The sequence below is a fragment of the Cetorhinus maximus genome, chromosome 1 (assembly GCF_964194155.1).
Source record: "Cetorhinus maximus chromosome 1, sCetMax3.hap1.1, whole genome shotgun sequence".
Lineage (NCBI taxonomy): Eukaryota > Metazoa > Chordata > Chondrichthyes > Lamniformes > Cetorhinidae > Cetorhinus > Cetorhinus maximus.
The window spans coordinates 67,777,658-67,801,044 of NC_135879.1; the positions used below are offsets into that span (position 1 = coordinate 67,777,658).

The 23,387-nt window shown below is 44.5% G+C and overlaps 1 protein-coding gene across 2 annotated transcripts in view; it reads left to right on the plus strand.

Moving 5' to 3' along the window:
• The window catches only part of slc2a9l2 (solute carrier family 2 member 9, like 2), a 461,881-nt gene that overhangs the window by 158,853 nt on the left and 279,641 nt on the right, over positions 1 to 23,387 (plus strand). The window lies entirely within an intron of this gene.

Sequence of the window (23,387 nt, forward strand, 5' to 3'; positions counted from 1 at the left end):
CAGGCAGCTCTTACTGAAGTTGAGGCAGAAGGAGTTCCAGAATGCTATTACATTAAAAATGGAGTTCTGATGAGAAAGTGGAGACACCCTCACAGACCTGCGGATGAGGAATGAACGGTTGACCATCAGATAGTGGTACCGCCCAAATATCGTAAGGGGATATTGCGAGTTGCACGTGAGATTTCCATGGCAGGAATGTAGAAACACAGAAAGCTCAAACATCTATAAACAGGCATTCTACCTGGCCAAGACTTCATAGTGCTATTTTTGTAAAACATGTCATACATGTCAGGTAGTAGGTAAACCTCAACATATAATCAAATCAGCACCTTTAATACCCATACCGGTTTTTGAAGAAACATTTAGTCAGGTATTAGTAGATTTATGTAGGGCCCTTACCCCAAATGAAAACAGGAGCATGTAAAGTAGCACGAGAGCAGACTAATGGGAAAGAGTTGGAGAAACAAGTCAAGTCAAAATCCAGCACGTGATCCAGAGGAGACTAACAGTAAAGATGTAAAATCTAGAAGTAGAGATCATAAACAGAGTAAAAGCAAAGAGAGAGCAAAATGGGCCAAACCGAAATTGAAAAGCCAAGGACAAAGTAAAAGCAGAGAGCGAGAAAAAAGGGCCAAATCAAAACCTCGAAGCCGAGATAGAGAATAGAGTAAAGACAAAAATAGAAGGAAAAGGGACAAATCTTGAAGTAAAAACAGGATAAAAGAAAAAGTAAAGAAAGGGAAAAACATGCAAACTCAAGCAGCAGAGGCAGGGAACAAAAACACAAAGGAAACTGAGTTAAATCCAAAAGTAATGATGCGGAACAGGGCAAGAGTAAAGATCAAGAAAAAAAGAGCAAAACCCAAAAGCAAGGAAAGGATTAGAAGTAGGAGCAAAGAAGGTCAAAGGAACAGAAATAAAGAACAGAAAAAGAGGACGATAACAAAGAAACGCTAATCTACACTGACTATAATCCTCTGGCATTCATTGCGAAGTTTTTAAAACTCGAAATGCGAGACTGTTTAGATGGAGTCAATTATTTCAACCATTCAATGTAAAGATTGTTTACATTGCTGGTAAAGATAAAGGTGCATTGTCTCAGGTGTAAATTACTGAAATCAGTTAATACTTAAGATTGTATAAGGGGCAAGGATGGATGAATGAGTGTAAGTCTCGTGTTTGTTGTCTATGTATCACATCCCTGTGATGAAACGTATTTGTTAAATGGTGTTTCATCTTTTTAAGGGTAGAGGCATGTAAAGAACATGTCTTTATTTTTTCTTGGATTGTAGCTTTACGATTGGACTGTGGCTTTAAAACCTACCATGGCTGCAGTTTAAAAGAGATGTTTATTCGAGCAGGAAGAAGAAAATCTACAATGTTGGTATCTCCTAGAACTGTGTGTGTTGGGTTAGACAGAATGGTGCTGGAAAGGACACCTGGTTTAAAAGGGAACTGCCTGGTGACAACGTTTTGATTGGCTCCTGACCAAGTGTCCAGGTTCTGTGTGAGGATAGTGCAGTCGATCAGCTCCTAGCCTGAAAAGAGGAAAGACCTGAAACCTCTCTCTCTCCTGTGTTTTGTAAGACTCCAGTAATCCTGCCATAGTAGCTAGCTGGCTAATCCTCACATCGCTGTTTCCTGCTTTCTTTGAGAAACCCCTGTCAGGAGAAAAAAGGAAAAAATCACCAGTAGAGACATTAAAAGCAAGTTTCAACCAGAGAACCACAGACTGCAAGCACTGGGAGACCACCTCATGTCAGCCACAACAACCTGCAAGGAATGTGGAAGAAAGAAATCCAACTCAATCCTCTAATCCTGAACTCCGGATTGGTGCTATTGAAGTGTTTTATCTCACCACTAAAATCCATGTTTTGTGTGTCATGTGAGTGTGTGTGTGTGTGTGTGTGTCATGTGAGTGTGTGTGTGTGTGTGTTGTGTGTGTGTGTGTCATGTGAGTGTGTGTGTGTGTTTGTGTATAGGGGTTTAAGAAGGGGTAGAGTTTAAATTATAGAGTTAAAAGTTAGCAGTTCATATTTCTTTCTTTTGCCACTGGTTACAGACAATTTGTTTAACAAACAGTTATTTACTTATTAAGTTTACAAATCTGGTGCTCATATTCTTTTAACCTAAATTAAACAGTTAGGTAGAATTGGGGTAATTAGGTGGGCTGATTAAACTTCTCACATTTGTCACGGCTCGGGGAGCAGTGGGGCTTGATTCTACACTATCCCCAGTGAGTCGTGACACTGTCAATTTTGTTTGTTGATTGTCCACATTCCTGTTAGCTGTCAACCGGTGGTGTTCTTTCAGGAGGATGTTTTTTCTGTGGGCATGAAGTGGTTCAATATATGCTAGGAAGCCACTTGAGCTGTGGTAGTCTCATTTCCCAGAAATAATCTTCATGACTTCCTGGAGGTGGATATTCACCACATTTTTGTGGTGGCTCATAAGCCAGGTTGTGAGAGTAGAAAATGAATTTTTTTGAAGAAATTCCTATTGGGAAGATCAAGAAAACCAAGTACCAACCACTTAGCTCTCACTGTACAGCAGTGTGCATGGTAATTACAATTTATGACAGATTACATCATTGATATTTGTCAATTACTCGATGCATCTTATGTCCCAGCCTCGACTGTTTCAGTCATAGCTAATACAATTGACTGAGTCAAGTTCTCTGCCACTGACCTCTTCTGGTCTACAGGAAGACAAGTTTTGCTGTCAACAATGTCTAGCTGCATTGATAGAATGCAAAGATAAAATACTGTGGATGCTGGAAATTTGGAATACGAACAAACAAATGCTGGGAATACCCAGCAGACCAGGCAGCAACTATGGAGAGAGGAGTAGAGCTAAAGATTCAGGCCAGTAATCTTTAGTCAGTATTGGAAAATGTTCCCGAAATTAAGCAAGCACAGAGGCAAATGGGTTGATGTTGGGGAATAGTGGTGATAGGACTGGAAAGAACAAAAGTGAAGCTCTGTCACAGGGTGGAAGACAGGAGGAATTGTTATGACCAAGATGGGAGGAGTGCACGAATTGTCAAGCCCCACTACTCCTCAGGCCATACCATTATTTTAAATGCTTAATTTTCTCACCAAAATGGCCAATTTTGTACCTATACCTCTAGTACCCAGAAGAAAAGAGACTCTGACCAGGCTTCCTTCAAAAACTCAGTATGATTAATTTATTTTAAACAAACTTCTTTTAACAAGTTGCTAGTACTGGTTAACACACAATTGTAATTGGGAAGTATAACTATCTATCTCTTCCTAAAGAATTCCCTCAGCACACACACACAGACACACACACAGACAAGCAAGGGACAAACAGATAGGGCAGGATTCTGCCCTTGATGGGCGGGCGGGCCCGACCGACTCGGTGACGGGCGGGCCGCTGATCACCGCCGCCGAAACGGGCCCTGCCGCCATTTTACGTGGGCGGGCCAATTAAGGCCCACCTAGCGTGCCGCCCAACAGGAAGTGCTATGTGTTCCCTGTGCGGGTGGGGGTGGGATTCCCCAACTGCGAGAGTGTGCTCTTTCGCGCATGCGTGTGAAAGAGTGCACATCTCCCTGAGGCTAAGTGCTGCCTCAGGGAGATTGCTAAAAGGCCGTGAAACATTTAAAATAGAAAAATAAAAAAATCATTTACATGTCCCCCTCATGTGAAAATGTCACACAAGATGGGACATGTTAATAAAGTACACAAAGCCTTTATTAAATTTTTTTAAATCCGAAAACAAACCTCATCCCGCCAGTGGATGAGGTTTGTTAAAAAATCACTTACCCGCCTGCCCGTTGGGCCCATGTGGCGAGCCGAAGTTCGCATGGGCTCCTCAAAATCATCGTCAATTGCTGAATTAAGGACCTTAACAAGGCATTTAATTAATGGCTGGCGCGCGCTGTGCTACATAGCGCGCCTGCCGACCTAAACATCGCGATGCCGCGCGCTGATGTCGGGACGCTCGCGCAATGTCAGTGCGCGACATTTTAAGTGCTGACGTGCGGGCTCCGCCACCCGCACATCAGCCAGAAGAAAGCTGTGCAGAAATGGGCTTTGGAGGATGGGTGTTATAAAATAAAGGATAAAGTCCGCAGGGTCTTGACGCTGTCGACCTGGAGTTCTCCCATGTGAAGACCGGTGGATGCCTGGAAGTTCTCACCAACTGGTCCAGCTTTGCAGGTCCAAATGCAGACTGGTCACACTCAGCCACACACAATTTTAAGCAAGGTAGAGAGAGGGAGCCAGTCAAGGTAGCCTTCCTTCCTCACTTTGTTCTCCAAAAAGACCGCCTTCAAAACAAGCAGATTCACAACTTAAGTTTTTTCCTCTCTCCCATGTGATTGCCTTTTTGTCTTCCAGCTTTTCATTAATTGAAGTGCCTTGCAGTTCAAGACAAACAAACATCTGTCTCTCAAGCACCATATAGGTCAGGTGATTTCTTGGAAGAGGCCCACTTGTTGACAGTTCCAAGGTGAACCTATGACCTTTTAAAAAAAACCCAGGTTAGCATCCAGATGACCAGATCATGCAAGATTCTTCCATTTTGTAAAAGAAAACATCAGCCTTGTGAGATATGATTCCGCCTGGATTAAATAACAAAGATTAAATGATGATGGTGCAAGGCAAAAGGGGATATTATGGGATAAGTACAGGCTACACCTAAAGATGGGTGTAGGGAAGGTGTAAAGGGCAACACAGAATCATTGCCCTGCATCTGTTTTCTGGAAAATGGGAGCAGAGGCTTATGATCTGAAATTGTTGAACTCAATGTTGAGTCTGCAGGTTGTAAAGTGTCTAATTCAGAGCTATGGTGCTGTTCCTTGAACTTTAATAGAACAGTGTAGGAGGCGAAGGAGAGAGAGATCAGTGCGAGAGTGTGATAGCGATTTATATGTACTTCTTTCAAGTTTGCACATTGTATTATTGGTTAGGAGGTCTTGTGGCGTAGCCGGTATCATCCCTGCCTCTGAGCCAGAAGCTCTGGGTTCAAGCTCCACTCCGGGACTTGATGGCCACGGGAGGGCTGTTCATAACCCGGCCAAACAGATTGAGTATCAACTTGCAAATCCTTCCAACATACACCAATAGCGAGCTGGAGAGATTCCTGGTCAGTCATGTGATGGAAAGAAACTGGAACCTCTGCCAACATTATCCATAGCTCCAGGCTACAACATGCATAGAAAAGTGTATGTTGCCAGAGCAACTTAGACTCCTTGGGGGCCGGTTGGTTCAGTTGACTGGACAGTTGATGTGAATCAGATTGGTGCCAACAGCATGGGGTTCGATCCCCGTACTGGCTGGGGTAGACTCGGGACCTGCCCCCTTGCCCAAACTGTGGTGGAAGTCATAGTGCTGTGAGTCACACCTGCCTTCGGGCAGAGAGCTGAAGATTTATTGGTTACGATGGGGTCTCCTCTAAGTTGCAGAGACCAAACACTTGGGTAATCACTTTGCCGAGGACCTTCGTTCAGTCTGCGAGTGTCGCCCTGATCGTCCAGTCGCTTGTCATTTTTGTTTTTCTTCCCATTCTCATTCTGACCCCTCTGTTCTCGGCCTTCTATGCTCTTCTAATGAAACACAATGCAAGCTCAACAAACAGAACCTCACCTTTCAATGTGATGCTTTACAACCTTTCAAAGTCAACATTGAGTTCAACAATTTCAGGTAATAACTTTTGCTCTCATTTTTTCAGACTGTAGGTGCTGGCTATTCATTAAATCTCTTTTGTTACTTCCACTCCTCCCATTTTTTCCTGCCTTTGCACTTGCTTAAAACCTGTTACATCTATAACAATTTTCAGTTCAAACGAGAGGCCACCAGCCTGAAATGTTAACGCTGTTTCTCTCTTCACAGATTTTTCCAGACCTCCTGAGTATTTCCAGCATTTTCTCTTTGTATTACATTGATAGAGTATCGATGTACTTTTATTGGGAAGAGGAGCTTCATACAGCGATCAAATGAGCAGTGATTAGTATTGCTATTCAGTAATGTTTCTGCGCTATTGCCAGATTATCCTGTCTGCTTGGAGTAGAGGGCTGCATGCACTTGGAAATCAGAACTATTAATGATCTCTCTTTTCCCATTATTGATGGTGACAGATGACACTTGCATCGCCCCAGGGCACAATAAACAATCATCTAATTTTATATAGTTTTAAATATAAATACTACTAGTTGAATTGCTTGTAGGTTTCTCTTTTAATTAACAGCTGAGATCAATGCAAGGTGACATTCACAGAACATTGTTAGAGGGAATTAAATTATATGCACACAAACTAATTTCAGTTATCATGTCTAGGTAAGAATATATGAAAGTATACAATGAGAAAGAAAGATTTGCATTTATATAATGCTTTTTCAGAGCCACCAGATGTCTCAAAGTGCTTTACAGCCAATGAAGTACTTTTTGAAGTGTAGTCACTGTTGTAATCCGGGAAACAGGGAAATTATTTTGCACACAGCAAACTCCTATGAATGTGATGTTGATTGAGGGATAAATATTGCAGTTCTTTGAAATAGTGCCTCATGCTGTTTTACATCCACTGAGCGGCCTCGATTTAAACACCTCATCCAAAAGATAGCACCTCTGACAGAGCAATGCTCCCTCAGTACTGCACTGGAGTGTCAGCCTTGATTTTTGTGCTAAGCTGGAGTGGGACTTGAATCCAGAAACTTAGAGGCAAGCGCATAGCTGAGCCACAGCTGACACAGTCCTTATTTCAGACTTAGGGTTAAATCAGTTATGATACAAAAAAATGGACGTGGCGATTGCAGTGCATGATTAATCGGTGTCTGTTTCCGTTGTAGGCAGCACAGTAAATTGGTGCTGCCTGCAGTTTTCAATGACTGCTGTGTGCAGCCAGCTCCTTGTTGTTCATTGTCTGTGCACATCTTTAGGGGGTCTGATATTGTGAGTGCCTAATGCTACTTAAAGGAGAGGTACACCAAGGCTAGAATAGGTGGTGGGAATCCTTTGTGAACTGAATCTGTGGGCAGAATTTTTAGGTCAGCGGGCGGGCGCGAACAGCGGGTCTGGGATCGGCTGGGGAACGGACCGCTCACTATGATCGGCCCCCGGCCACGATTTCCGGCTAGCTGGCCAATTAACAGCCAGCTAGCGTGAAGCGCGCACTGAGAACCTCAGAGCTGCTGGGGCGGGAGCAGGAAGAGGGCGAGTGCTGACAGGAAGCTCCCTGAAGGCAGAGAGTTGCCTTAAGGAGCTGTCGACCTGAAAAGCATTAAATAAAGTTTTTAAATGAGGAAAAAAATGTGCAAGCATCACAATCAGTCACCTGAACATATACATGATAAAAAAGCTGTCCAGAGATTTTTCTTTTTCTTTCATTTAATAAAGGAAACCTCATCCTGCCCTTGGATGAAGTTTCATGAAAAATGCAAAGTCTGCCTGGCCGAGTCGCCCATCTGCTAATCGTAGGGTTGGACAGACCATGAAAAATCAGAGACAACTGCAACTTTAATTACCTTAATTGGCCTCTTAATTCTCGGCGGGAATTCTTCCAGCTTCTGTGTGCGCCCGCTGGCCAAAATATCACGTGAGTGCGAGATGACATCAGACGCTCACCCGACATCATCTTGCGTGATTTCGCGTCCAATCAGGTCAGGAACGCGCCTGCATGCCAAAATAAAAATTCTGCCCTATGTTGTGAAAGATTAAAAAATGGCTGACCATACAAGGGAGAGTGCGAGAGGAGGACCCAGGGACAGGCAGTCAGCAGCACCTAGAGCAGAGTGTGAGAGGAGGACCCCAAGCCAGGCAGTCAGCAGCACCTAGAGGAGAGTCTGAAAAGAGCACACTGAGGCGGCCAGTCAGTAACACCAAGAGGAGAGAGTGAGAGGAGGATTCTGGGACAGGCAGTCAGCTGAGGGCTCAATTACCAGGGGGCATAGATTTAAGGTGATTTGTAGAAGGATTAGAGGGGACATGAGGAAAAACTTTTTCACCCAGAGGGTGGTGGGCACGTGGAATTCACTGCCTAAGTTGGTGGTTGAGGCTGAAATGCTCAACTCATTAAAAAGGTACCTGGATCTGCATCTGAAGTGCTATAACCTGCTACAGACCAGGTGTTGGAAAGTGGGATTGAAATGAGTGGCTAGTTTCTTTCACCTTTTTTTGGCTGGTGCAGACATGATGGGCTGAATGGCCTCTTTCTGCACCGTAACTCTTCTATGGTTCTATGAGAGGGAGCACCAAGATTTTCTGATAATGCACTGGTGGCCTTGGTGGAAGCCTGCAATCTGAGCAAACCCTCATGCTTGCTCTGCTTGCATGTCTCTGGCAGGAGGAAATGAGATGAATCTGACTCTCTTTGTATAGCGAGTTTCAGTGACCTCCCTTATGCAGCACTGTACTACAAGTACAACTGCAAAATGTTCTTATTTCCTGCAGCAGCCCAGAATAAGCCAGAACCAGAAAAGCTAAGAGCCCTGGTCATCTTGACAGCCACATCTAATGTGGTCCTTGCCCTGCTTTGTGTTTGCTGTTGTGGCTGGAGCGGTTGGCATTAGTCTCATGCATTGGTCCTCATTGAAGTTCAGGTCACCTAATTGCCCCCTAAAGACTCTCAATGGATATGGCCTCCAGCTAAGAGCCCTTCTCCTCCTCCTCCTTCCTCTTCTAGCAGCTTGTTGTGCTCTGTGTGACCTCTCTTCATTCTCCAGGCCATGATCAATTCCAAGACCAAGGTCTACTAGGTCACCAATGCATGGAAGCAACCTGTTTCAATACAAGCTTTTAAATCTATGAAGAAGTCCTTCGGCACCAGCCAAACTACTCCCTGGAAACTATTAAACAGTTCAGAAAAGCTCCAAAAGCATGTACAATTGCATCAATAACCAGAAAACATAATCCAGCAACTAACCTGCTCCGAGGTGGGGCGGGGAGGGGATAGTCCTTCATGCTGTTTAACATTGTATTCAGCTGTATGAGGTTAACAGACGTTGTAGGCTGGAACACCTCATTTGAAAATGGCAGAGCTGGCATCAAATCAGCATTGCACACTGATTGACTTCATAATCTGCCTGCTTTGTATGCTGCAGGCAGTTACCAGGTGCATGCTGCACGAACCCCTTTTCCAAGATGCTGTCCGACCCACTTTCCATTCACCACACATTGCAGATACCATTTTCAAGCATTTGGAAGCTGCATATTGCCGAAAAGAACAGGGGCTACAGAGCTCAATTTCTCCCCTAATATGTCTGCTCTGCACAATTTAATGCTCTTACTCCCATGATGATACAATTGACGGTGGTAAAACTTTTTTTTTATTCATTCATGGGATGTGGGCTTTGCTGGCTGGACCAGCATTTATTGCCCACCCCTAATTGCCCTTGAGAAGGTGGTGGTGAGCTGTCTTCTTGAACCACTACAGTCCATATGATGTACATACACCCACAGTACTGTTGGGAAGGGAGTTCCAGGGTTTTGACCCAGCGACAGTGAAGAAACGGCGATATATTTCCAGGTCAGGATGGTGAGTGACTTGGTAGGGAACTTCCAGGTGGTGGTGTTTCCACTTATCTGCTACCCTTGTCCTTCTAGGTGGTAGTGGTCGTGGGTTTGAAAGGTGCTGTTGACGGAGCCTTGGTGAATTCCTACAGTGCATCTCGTAGATGGTACACACTGCTGCTACTGTGCGTCAGTGGCGGAGGGAGTGAACGTTTGTGGATATGGTGCCAATCAAGCGGACTGCTTTGTCCTGGACAGTGTCAAGCTTCTTGAGTGTTGTTGGAGCTGATCTGTTGGTTGTGGGATCGCTTAGCTCTGCCTATCACTTGCTGCTTATGCTGTTTGGCACGCAAGTAGTACTGTGTTATAGCTTCACCAGGTTGACACCATATTTTTAGATATGCCTGGTGCTGCTCCTAATATGCCCTCCTGCACTCTTCATTGAACCAGGGCTGATCCCCTGACTTGATGGTAATGGTAGAGTGGGGGATATACCGTGCCATGAGGTTACAGATTGTGGTTGAGTACAATTCTGCTGCTGCTGATGGCCCACAGCGCCTCATAGATGTCCAGTCTTGAGTTGCTAGATCTGTTTGAAATCTGTCGCATTTAGCACAGTGGTAGTGCCACACAACTCATTGGAGGGTATCCTTAATGTCATGGACAGATGCATCTGTGGCAGGCAGGTTGGTGAGAATGAGGTCAAGTATGCTCTTATTGGTTCTCTCACCACCTGCTGCAGACCCAGTCTAGCTATGTCATTTAGGACTCGGCCAGCTTGGTCAGTAGTGGTGCTACCGAGCCACTCTTGGTGATGGACTTTGAAGTCCCCCACCCAGAGTATATTCTCCCCCCACTTGCCAGCCTCAGTGCTTCCTCCAAGTGGTGTTCAACATGGAGGAGCACTGATTCATCAACTGAGGGAGGGCGGTTCCTGGTAATCAGCAGGAGGTTTCCTTGCTTGTGTTTGATCTGATGCCATGAGTCTTCTTGGGGTCTGGAGTCTTACAAAAAGATGATACTCTGTGACTTCAAATGGTTTTTGACTAAAAACTCCATGTTATAATTTCAACAATACAATTTATATATTCAACCACCATATGTTGCATACTATTGTTAAAATGGTAATGGTCCCAATAGAATTGGAACCTGCTGTGCCTGTAGTATGTTTGATCATCTTTCCCAGTACATATCCTTTTGATCTCTAATTCTGCTCCCAGCTGAATGGTTATAAAAGATTTAACCCACATAGAATCATCTGCCTTTGATGTCTGTTTATTCTGCGTGTTTACTTCACCATGGGGAAAATAGCTTTCATTTTGCCAAGTCTAGTCTTATTCAAAGGTTGATTTTTTTCGAGTTGTTTTAAGGAGGCAGCTCTCCTGGTAGGAGTAGCTGTGAGCAGCAGCAGAAAGTGGGTGATCTATGCTTGGTACAGGCAGGAGTTTGTTACTGTGCCCAATTCATTGGCTGGTCTCCTGTCCAATATTTATCAATATCACTGGAACAGATTAGCTGGTCATTATCACAGTGGAGTTTAGTGAGCATACTATGTTCAAATTGAGAGGGCGTTTCCCTCTTTGCAACAAGGACCACTCTTCGTGTTGTGTGGTACTACCACTGTGCTAAGTGAGATAGCTTCTAAACAGATCCCGCAACTGAAGACTGGGAAACCATGAGGCGCTGTGGACCATAAACTGCAGCAGAACTGTATGCAACCACAATCTGTAACCTCATGGCCCGGCATATTCCCCACTCTACCATTACCACCAAGCCAAGGAATCAACCCTGGTTCAATGAACAGTGCAGGAGGGCATGCCAGGAGCAGCACCAGACATACCTAAATATGAGATGTCAACCTGGTGAAGCTATAACACAGGACTGCTTGTGTGCTAATCGCATGAGCAGCAAGCGACATACAGAGCTAAGCGATTCCACAACCAACGGATCAGATCTAAGCTCTGCAGTCCTGCCACATCCAGTCGCGAATGGTGGTGGACAATTAAACAACTCACTGGAGGAGGGTCCACAAATATCCCCATCCTCAATGATGGGGGAGCCCAGCACATCAGTGCAAAAGATAAGGCTGATGCATTCGCAAAAATCTTCAACCAGCAGTATCGAGTGGATGATCAATCTCGGCCTCCTCTGGAGGTCCCCAGCATCACAGATGCCAGTAATCAGCCAATTTGATTCACTCCATGTGATATGCACTGGATACTGCAAAGGCTATGGGCCCTGACAATATTCCATGAATAATACTGAAGACTTGTACTCCAGAACTTGTCGCACCTCGAGCCAACTGGTCCAGTACAGTTACAACACTGGCATCTACCCGACAATATGGGAAATTGCCCAGGTATATCCTGTACATAAGAAGCAGGACAAATTCAACCCGGCCAATTACTGCCCCATCAGTCTACTCTTGATCATCTGTAAAGTAATGGAAGGGTTCATCAACAGTGCTATCAAGTGGCATTTGCTTAGCAATAACCTGCTCACTGATGCCCAGTTTGGGTTCCACCAGGGCCACTCAGCTCCTGACCTCATTACAGCCTTGGTTCAAACATGGACAAAAGAGCTGAACTCCCGAGGTGAGGTGAGAGTGACTGCCCTTGACATCAAGGCAGCATTTGACTGAGTGTGGTATCACGGAGCCCTAGCAAAACTGGAGTCAATGGGAATTGGGGGAAAACTGTCTGCTGGTTGGAGTCATACCTAGCACAAAGGAAGATGGTTGTGGTTGTTGGAGGTCAGTCATCTCAGATCCAGGACATCACTGTAGGAGTTTCTCAGGGTAGTGTCCTAGGCCCAACCATCTTCAACTGGTTCAGCAATGATCTTCCTTCCATCAGATGGTCAGAAGTGTCGATGTTCGCTGATGATTGCACAATATTCAGCACCACTCGTGACTCCACAGATATCAAAGCAGTCCATACTCAAATGCAGCAAGACCTGGACAATGTCCAGGCTTGGGCTAACAATGTGGTAAGTAACATTCGTGCCACACAAGTGTCAGGCAATGACCATCTCCAACAAGAGGTAGACTAACCATCACCCCTTGACATTCAATGGCATTACCATCGCTAAATCCCCCACTATCAACATCCGGAACGTTACGATTGACCAGAAACTGAACTGGACCAGCCATAGAAACACTGTGGCTACAAGAGCAGGTCAGAAGCTAGGAAGCCTGCAGAGAGTAACTCATCTCCTGACTCCCCAAGGCCTGTCCACTGCCTACAAGGCACAAGTCAGGAGTGTGATGGAATACTCCCCACTTGCTTGGATGAGTGCAGTTCCAACAACACACAAGAAGGTTGACACCATCCAGGCCAAAGCAACCCGCTTGATTGGCATCCCATTTACAAACATTCACTGTCTTCATCACCTACGCATAGCGGCAGCAGTGTGTACCATCTACAAGGTGCGCTGCAGGAACTCACCAAGGCTCCTTCGACAGCACCTTCCAAACCCATGACCGCTACTATCTAGAAGGATAAGGACAGCAGATAGATGGGAACACCACCACCTGCAAGTTCTGCTCCAAAGCACTCACCATCCTGACTTGGAAATATATCGCCGTTCCTTCACTGTCACTGGGTCAAAATCCTGGAACTCCCTTCCTAACAGCACTGTGGGTATTCCTACACCACATGGACTGCAGCAGTTCAAGAAGGCAGCTCACCACCACCTTCACAAGGGCAATTAGGGATGGGCAATAAATGCTGGCCTAGCCAGCAATGGTCACATCCCATGAATGAATTTTTAAAAAGTATTTAATTGGCTGTAAAGTCTTTGGGGACACCATGAGGTCATGAAAGGTGCTATATAAATACAAGCCATTCTTTCTTTTCCTGTATGAGTTGATGGAGTTTGTGTCAGCAGTCCATTGGACCATGTAGCCATCACAGCCAAGCCCAATCCTATCCTCAACTGATGCCCTCACATATGGGGCTGAATTTAGTCCTTGTGGCAGGGGTCCCACCGTCTGGCCCAAAAGTGGGGGTTGAAGCCATAGTTAGAGTGACCCAGGGCCACATCTCATCGTTGATAGCCAGTTAATGGCAGCCTCCAGAGATGCCAGTCCAATTAAGGACAGCCACCCACTCCCAGGAGCTACCGAACAATCAGAGGACTGGCAGCTTAGCAACCAGGAGTGATGGCCACTGCTGGGACTGCATCTGGAGGATGAGGGAGCTTCGATAGACATGTGCTCTCACAACCAGGTAATTGTGGCCTGGGGGCACCAAAACCCAGTCAGGCAGACCTCAGCAAGGGAAGAGGGGTGAATTTGGTGAGTGCAGGCAGTGCCCTTGTTGAAGGGATGCCTATTGCCTTCTTGGGCTAAAGAATGCTCAAGAAAGAGGGTTCCTGCTGGAAGCTGCTAGGGAAAGACTGAAGCCGTTGATTTTGGTCCCTGCTTCGAACTCCGTTTTCTAGTGACTGACTCCATCCCTCTCCTCGGCAACTGTCTGAAGTTAAGCAAGTTGGTTCACAACCTTGGTGTCACATAATCCTGAAATTAGCTTCTGACTTTATATTTGTTCCATCACCAAGACCACCTATTTCACTTCAACAATATCACTCGACTTGGCCCCATGTCAGCTCTTCTGCTGCTGAAACCCTCATTCACACCTTCTTTACCTCTAGAGTCAACTATTCTAACACACTCCTGGCTGGTCTCCCACATACTACCCTCCATGAACTTGAGGTTATCCAAAACTCTGCTGCCAGTGTCTTAAATCAAATCCTCTATTATCCCTGTGCTCACTGACCTACATTGGCTCCCGATTAAGCAAAGTCCTAATTTTAAAATTCTCACCCTTATTTTCAAATCCCTGCATGGCTTTGCCGCTTCCTATCTCTGTAACCTCCTGCAGTCCCATAACTCTCTGAGACACATGCAGCCTTCTAATTCTGGCCTCTCATGCATCCCCAATTTTAATTGCTTCAGTTTTTAATTACTAACTGGTGGCTGTGCCTTCATTTGCCTAGGCCCCAAGCTCTGGAATACTCTCTGTACACCCCCCTGTCTCTCTACCTCATTTTCCTCCTTTAAGTCACTCCTTACAGCCTAGCTCTTTGCCTAAGCTTTTGGTCATCTGACCTTACATATCTATATGTGACATACTTTGTTTTATAATACCCCTGTGAAATACTTTGGGACGTTTCGTTATGTTAAATTTGTTGTTGTTGTGCTGTGATTACGGTATAATGCTGAGGAAAGACAAAGGGCAGAATTTTGCTGTCGGCGAGCAGGGGGCGGGGCCCGCTCGCCGACACGTAAAATGACGTGGCATGATGTCGGGCAGAACCCCCAATGTCATCCCGCCCCATTTAAATTTTCAGGAAGGCGGGGGTGCAGCAAAATCAGCTGCGGGCCCGCCGACCTGTCAATGGCCAATTTAACCTCATTTATTGACCTGCTGTTTGGAATCAGCGCAGATTCAAATCAGAACCATTCAGAATTCACAAGATATCTTAAAATACATAAGCAGGTTATAACTGTGCCTCATTTTACACTAACATCACACAATAATGCTTTTTTAAAAGCAAAATTAGATCAAAAGCATTTTAAGTAGATATATTAATTTTAATACATATAAATATTATAGTGCAGAATTTTGTCTGTACCATCTAGGATTAAAATAATGGGAAGGAAAACCAGGCTGACTCATAATGGATACTTCATGATTACCCTCCATTGAAATAGAGAAAGTTGGATGGGTTTTGATAACAAGTAAGTAACATTCCCACCAGTTTTCCAATCTATGCTTCACAAGGGGTGATACATAATGTTCAGGCAGTAAAGAGGAGAATGTACTTCTGTAAATTGTAAATTAACATGAAAATTTAAGACAGTAGCATCTTGTTGTGATTCATTGCTTCACTATTAATACTTATTACTATTAATTATCAATTGAAAACTTCAAAAAAGTAGATAATTATCTGAGGAGAAAAAGCTTGCAGGGCCATGGGGGAAAAGGCAGCGGAGTGGGGCTGGGTGAGTTGTTTTTGCTGAGAGCAGGCTCGGATACGAAAGGCTGAATGGCCTCTTTCTGTGCTGTAACCATTCTATGATTCTATGAGTAACATCAAACATGACTGGCACGCCTGTGATCATTTTAAATCGTTCATCACAATAGGAGATGAATGTAATTAATTTATGGCATTTTTTGCACCAATGATCATAAATTGAAGAGCGTATATATGCCATAGTACAGTTTGAGCATGTGCCATGTTATAATTTTAATTTTGCTTGGTCCAGGTCACTGCACCTTGCACTGACAGTCATACAAAATGCAAACGGGATGGATATGAGATTGAAATTTATACTAATCATATGCATGGAGTGCAGTAGGCTCCTGGGACCTCAGACTATGAAGCACAGTGAATGGAGGATGGCAAGAAGAAAAATGCATGTGAAGAGTTTATTAAGGAGAAAAATACAATTGAATGATGGAAAGCTGTGATATGCAATGACAGGTAAAGTAAAAAGTGAAAATTGTTTCAGATAGTTTATGGAAGGTAAACAGCAAATACAATTTTTAAAGGCAAACATAATACATGTATAAGCTCAAATTCCAGTTAAGGAGGAACCTTCACACTAGGTAAAGTAACATGAAGTGCTGCAGCAATGATGGTGAGACCATTATTTATAAGTGTTAGGTCCTGCATGGGCCAGAAATAAACTCTAAAGGAAAAGGGCAGCCATACTGCTTCTTATAATGCGACAAAATAATCAAGGCACTTGCAACTGAATAGTTCACAGAAACGATACAGTTATGGTGGAACACACAGAGGAGCAGCAGCTGATGAATTCAAGCTGAACAAAGCTGTCAGTAAGTTGTGCTATTCGCAGCTGGAAGGTCCATATCTAAGGAATTGAGCATTTGATCATTAAACATTACACTGAAAGACTGAACAGGCTGGAGTTCTTTAGCTTAGAAACAAGGGGCTGAATTTAATGCCCTCCCCCTGACAACTTGTGGTGGGGGGCATTTAATCAGGTGGGAGGATAGCAGGTGGAGGTCCCACCACCTTCCCTTTTCCACCCCAATTAAATCCGTGGCATGAAAGCCCATGTCCCACCACGAATTGATGGCCTTAAGTGGGAAATTAATACCCACTTAAGGGGCTCATTTCATTGCCACTTTTATTGAGCCAGCTGCAGGCAGGGGGCTCACCATGCAGGGAACACAGCAAGCAGACCCTGTTGGGGTTGCTAACAGGCTACCAGTGGGTAGGGGTCCATTGTGTAAAAGCACTCAGTGTCTGATCGAGGGACCCGGTGTCAGGAAGGTGGCGGGCCCATGGAGAGCACCCCCCCCGGTCCTTATTGCAAATTCCCCTCCACCCTTCCTGCAAACTCCACCCTGTGAGCACCCTTCCGTCATCACTGACCTGTGGCCTGGGATCCAGTGGGTGCATGTCACACTGGCAGCAGTTACCACCTACCCATTGGCGCTGCGGCTCATTAGAGCTGCCAGTCTCTAATTGGTGGGCGGGACTTCTGCCCCTGGGGTCCTTTGTCTTGGGGAAAGTCTACAGGTGTCCAGTTAAGTGCCTGAGTGAGACTTAATTCAGTGAGCCTTCCCTAAAGAAGGCAACGCAGGGCTCTTGCCAGCTCTCCAGCTGGTGGGCGAAGCCCCCATCCGCCCCATTAAATACCGGCCAAAAAGACTGAAAGGTGACCTAATAACGGTTTTCAAAATTATGAAGGGGTTCGATGGTGGGGACAAAGACAAGATGTTTTCACTTGTGGGATATCGAAAACTAGGCGCTGTTAACTTAAGGTTATCACTGATAAGGCATTCAGGGGAAATTTCTTTACTTTGAGAGTGGTGAGAATGTGGAACTCACCACCACATGGAATATTTAAGGTGAATAGCATAGATGCACTTGGAATTATCCATTAGTTAAAACTGGAAATTTAAATGAAACAGCATGAGAAGCACTTTTTGCATTATTTCAGATTGAATTAGTAGATAATTCAACGAAAAGACCTTTGATTTCAGAAAAGGACACAATAAGCCCATCAACAAAGCTAGGAATTGGAGATATTTGAGAAGTAATAGGATGAGAGGGTGTAACACAATGAAAAGGATAATGCTAAAATTCCAGCAATAGGAGATCAGCTACTGTAGGCTGGCTGTGTGATTTGGGGAGTTATTTGCCTGGATTTTGCAGTCAGCAGGGAAGGAGTGGCACATACCATTCACTTCGCTGACAGCTGCCCACAGACATTTCACAGGCTTTTGACCGTTGACTGATCAGATTGATGAATCCTTACTGACTCATATTGTGTCTAAACCAGGAACAGAAAGCGAGGGAACGAAAAAAATCAGGATTAAGGGAGAAATAAAAGGGACAGAAAGAAAAAGTAAAAATATATATCTAATCTCCATCTCTAATTAAATGCTGATGGAATGAGACTTCACACTTGTAAATTTTCAGTACTAACGAGGTTGTTTGATAGTAATTATGACTCATCATATCATTTAAAATTCACTTACACTTGAATGCACCAGCCCTAACCTTTTCTGCCCTGTTTATTGTGCAACTAGTAGATAAAGTAGCAAATTCACATTCCTACATTGATATCAATGCTGACTCTATCAGTGATGTACTGTCATAATGTAGCCTGCGGAGTAGTCTGACAGCAACTTCCGCATTTCTGCATTCAATTGTGCATGTGCAGACTGTGGAAATTGCTGTCTGAATTATCTCAAATAATGGTGAGCAGGCTCACCCTTATTCTTGTTGCAAAGCCTGATCCATAATAACCCAATTCTTCTCTAAGGGAGGTTGTCCAATGTTTGAAAGGACTTTAATTTCCTTTGTTATGTTGCAGCAAATTCCTTCTTTTTGCCTTCTTATGTACATTGGGTCATTTGCCTAAATTTGTACACCTGGAGATGGAGCAGAAAATCAGGACTTTGAGGTTCTGGGGTCTCCCTCCATTATTCCTTGATGCCCCCTTATCATTGCAAGCCTCTTTGATTGAGATACTGGGGCTTGATTTTGAAGATGCTGCTATTTGTCCAGGGGTATTGCTGTGACTCAGCTCATGTTGCCTTCTTTTATCACTCAGTTGAAGGCTGTCCATGCACACAGCCCTAGGTGACCTGGAAACACATTTGTCTGCTGAACAATGTAAGCATGTGCATTTAAGAGGTTCTCAAATGTCTCCCTAATTAATGACAAGAAGGCTTCTTTGATGAAATTCCTGCCCTGGACTACCGTGGTGGTTACTGCTGTCACAATTGGTGCTGTTATCTCACCAATAGCAGACCACCATCCATCATCTGGTCCATTGCTGAATGAGATCAAATGACTTCTTCACCTGATCCATTTATTTAAATCAGCCTCATTTGGAATGCTAGCTATATACTGCAGAAATAGCATGTGTGATTGTTCGTCTCACCAATCCCCCATATCTCTTCTACCAATTCTTCACTTTTCCTTTTCTTTACCTTTTCCATATGCAATACCTAATGATTCTTCCCACCTCTGCAACCATAAATCGCAAAATGCTAAAATGTGAGCTGGCATTCAGCGCAAATGGTGAGGTTGTTCTCTCTAATGTACGTGCTGCTTTGGTTCTAGCTACATTCCACTACGTTGTGTGTCAGCATCTGTAAACATGGTGGAAGGTACATGACACTTTGCAAACTACCATTGCCTTTGATTGTAATAATATGGAAAATTGGTGACATCCAGATTGGCTTCTCCACCTATCAGGTGAGTTTAGTTTAAAGTTGGAACATGCTAGATGTGTGTATGTCTCTTTCCCACTTACTCAATAAGAGTGCTTTTCACTGTATTTAAATCAAGATGGGTCACCATCATGATATACTATCATTGGAAGATGGGTCACTTGCTACCTGTACTTTACACTATCCGATTGAAGAATGAAACTGCAGTGCATGGTAAAGGCTGCAGCATTTGCAGTTGTATCTCTGTGTAACCTTGGCAGCTATCCTCAAGTCATAGTGCTGTATCAGTTTATGTCCTTCAGGTTTCTGAGGCATCATAGGTATGCTTAGTAACCAACATTTTGGCACCCTGGAATGAACATGGTCAGTGGCTCATTCTCTTGCCTTACAAAGCTTGTTTGTCAAACATGCCACAAAGAAGGATTTTGAATCTTGTTGGAGAATCATGGTTTTGAATATGGTGATTAGTCATTGTCCCTTAGCCATAGCTCATTTGGAATCCAGGACAACGTAGCCCATTTGATTGGCACCCCATCCACAAACATTCACTCCCTCCACCACTGATGCACAGTGGCAGCAGTGTGTACCATCTACAAGATGCACTGCAGAAACTCACCAAGGCTCCTTTGACAGCACATTCCAAACCCACAACCACTACCATCTAGAAGAACAAGGCCAGCAGACACGTGCGAACACCATCACCTGGAATTACCCCTCCAAGCCACACACCATCCTGACTTGGAAATATATTGCCATTCCTTCACTGTCGCTAGGTCAAAACCCTGGAACCTCCTACTTCACGGGACTGTGGGTGTACCTACACTACATGGACTGCAATGGTTCAAGAAGGCAGCTCACCACCACCTTCTCAAGGGCAATTAGGGATGGACAACAAATGCTGGCTTAGCCAGCGAAGCCCATGTCCCATGAATGAATAAGAAATACATGGTGTCTACATTGCTTGCAAAGAAGTACAGTCTAGAGAGATGTTTTGCTTTGAGAGTTAGAGCTAAATTAGTTTAAAAGCATTCAGTGAACCTTGAAAGGCTACATCATGGAGATGGGAGGAGCTTAAGAAGGTTCTCTGTTTCAATTTATCTGAGTGTTCCACAGCAGGCGAAGGGGATACCAAAAAGGTGCTGCCATTAGCAGGCTCTATCAGTTAGGGCTGTAGAGATCTTGGGGAGCTGAGGAGGTGGCAGAAGAGATCAGTTCTGTGCTGGGGGCAGTTAGGGCTTAGAGAAGCCCTGTGAGCCTTTTATAGCTCGGTGCAGCCAGGAGTCTAGAGTTCAGAGAAACCCAGGTCACTGCCACCTTAGTAAAGTTAGAGGTCTGCGAAAGTGTTGGAATTGTGCTAGTAATTAGAGGCAGAAGTGCAGCTTTGTATATCCCATGAAACACAGAAGATATTGAACCATCAGTAGGTGAGCAGACATTAAGGGAGCCCAAGTCAGAGCAGCTTTGAGGGAATGCAGAGGTTAATCATCAAAAGTGAAGAGTTGAAATTCCTTATGAGGGAGACAGAATTTTAACGTGATTTTGTGACTCACAGTGGTCACTGACATCTGGATGGTTGCTGAGAAATCCATGGGTTGTGTTTTGATCGCATCTGCCATTAATGTGCCACATGGTGTGTTTGAACACAGTTTGCCTGTTAATTCATATTTACCTCATGTTAATTCTGAACGTTAGAGTATAAGATAGATATATTAAATTGTTTTACTTTTCTGACTTTGCATAGTGAACTTAATTTTACTTGTCTAAAACCGTGGAATCTTGTGGCTTTATTCTCCTGATGGGTAACTGGTTAAAATCATGTGACCTCAGAGTCCATTTTGACTTGTAGTCCATTTTTAAAAATGTAACCTGACATGTCACTCTAGTGCATTTTTCAGCCTCCCTGGACTGGCAAATGCATTTTGTGGTGCCAAAACCAGCTGTCTAACAAAGATAAAGCAGTAGAAAGTATTGAAGCAGACTGATATGATTACTATTTACTTCTTCATTGTCACCATGCTTTGCTATTATAAAAATCTGAACAACCAGTGAAATAAGCTTTAGTGGACAATATAATTTTTATGGAACAGAATGTATTTCCATCAGATCTGGGCAGGAGCTTTTCCATCTTTCATTGTCACATGTATATTATTGAACTGCTACACAAATCATTAAGAATCATTACTGAACCAAGGATGGATACAATAACATAGTTGAAACATGGATAAGGTTTTGCAAGAATATCAATAAAGGAGTTGTTTCAAACAAATGTAAGTTTATAGAATCATGGAATAGAAGTGTAGAATGGTTACACCACAGAGAGCTCATTCAGCCTTTTGAGCCTATATCAGTTCTCCGCAAGAGCAACTTATCCTGTCCCACTCCCCCCGGCCTTTCCTCATAGCCATGCAATTTTTTTCTTTTCAGTTGCTTATCCAATTCCCTTGTGAAAGCCACCATTGAATCTGCCTCCACCACACTCTCAAGCAGAGTATTCCAGACCCTAGCCAATTGCTGCATAAAAAAGGGTTTCTCCTTACCTCACTTTTGGTTCTTTTGCCAATCACCTTAAATCTATGACATCTGGTTCTCAACCTTTCTGCAAATGGGACTACTTTCTCTCTATCAACTCTCTCTGGGCCCCTCATCATTTTGAACACCTCTGTCAAATCCCACCTCAACCTTCTATTCTCTAAGGAGAATTCCCCAGCTTCTCCCATCCATCCATGCAGCTGAAGTTCCTCATCCCTTGCACCATCTCATAAATTGTTTCAGCACCCTCTCTAAAGCCTTCACGTCCTTTCTAAAGTGTGGTGCCCAGAATTGGACTCAACACTCCAGTTGAGGTCAAATCAGTGTTTTATAAAGGTTCATCATAACCTCCTTGCTTTTGTACTCTATGCCTCTACTTACAAGGTCCAGAATCCTGTATCCCTTTTTTATGACTTTCTCAACCTGCCCTGCCACCTTCAACAATTTTTGCACACATAATCCTGGATATCTCTGTTCCTGCACCCCCTTTAGAATTGTACACTTTTGTTTATATTGTCTCTCTTTGTTCTTCCTAGCAAAATGTATCACTTCACACTTCTCTGTTAAATTGCATTGCCATGTATCCGCCCATTTCACCAGCCTGGCTAAATCCTCTTGAAGTCTATCACTATGTGCGGAATTTCCGTTCCGGAGACTAAGTGCGGTGGCAGGCGGGAAACTCAGCGTGATTCCCACTGGGTGTCAGGGTGGGTTCTTGCGCCAGATCATATGCTTTTCAGCTCATTAATTATGCAGCAGTGAGGGGCCCGTCGAATCTCGTGGCGGGGTGGGCAGGGACCCACAAGATCCGGGTGCCATATTTAAATGACACCCACACACACATTCACACTCTGCAGGCCAGGGGTTGTTGCAGTGAGTGAAGCACTGGCCCCAAGAAGAAACAAACCATCTGCTCCACGGTTTAGCGAGGCCTCTCTGGAGAGGCTGCCCAGGCAGGCCAGGGCCAGTGGGGAGGTTCTCTATTCTCGGGATGGGTGCCGGAGGTCCACCGACCTGAACATGCTGGCCTGGGAGGAGGTCACCAGGGAGGCCAATGTGTGCAGACCACAACTAAAGGACTGCCCTGAGGTGCAGGAAGAGGATGAACTTATCCCTTCCTCCAGGGTAAGTGAAACTTCTCCTCACTCCAGACTCGCATTCTCATAAGGGCTTTAGTCATTCTAAAGGTTGCAGTCGACAGGGATCTCACACACTACCAGCAGAAGGGACATCAGCACTGATTGTCTGACAGACATCTGAACTTCACCTTCTCATGTAACATCCTGCACAAGTGGCATCTTCAGCCCTTACTGGAAAGGACTCAGCACATACAGCAGGTATGCATGCTTATGATTTGCTCTCTCATCTGCGGTGCTTACAGTCAATCCATCTGTCTTTACACAGGACAAGGTCACACACAACAAAAGGGTGAAATCCCAGACTGGAGGGGGGATGCCTGAGTTGAGGCCACTCTCCTCCTACGCGGGGCAGGTGACAGAGCTCGCTAGAGAGGACTGGGACCGTTCCTGTGTGGAAGGTGAGATCGGCATCTCCCAACAAGCCAGTGAGGGTTCATGTAGTAGACATAGGCTACACCCGGACAATGACTGTGAGTAATGTAAGTGCCTGTGCAGTCAATCAATAATTATCTCTTCTCTCTATTCCA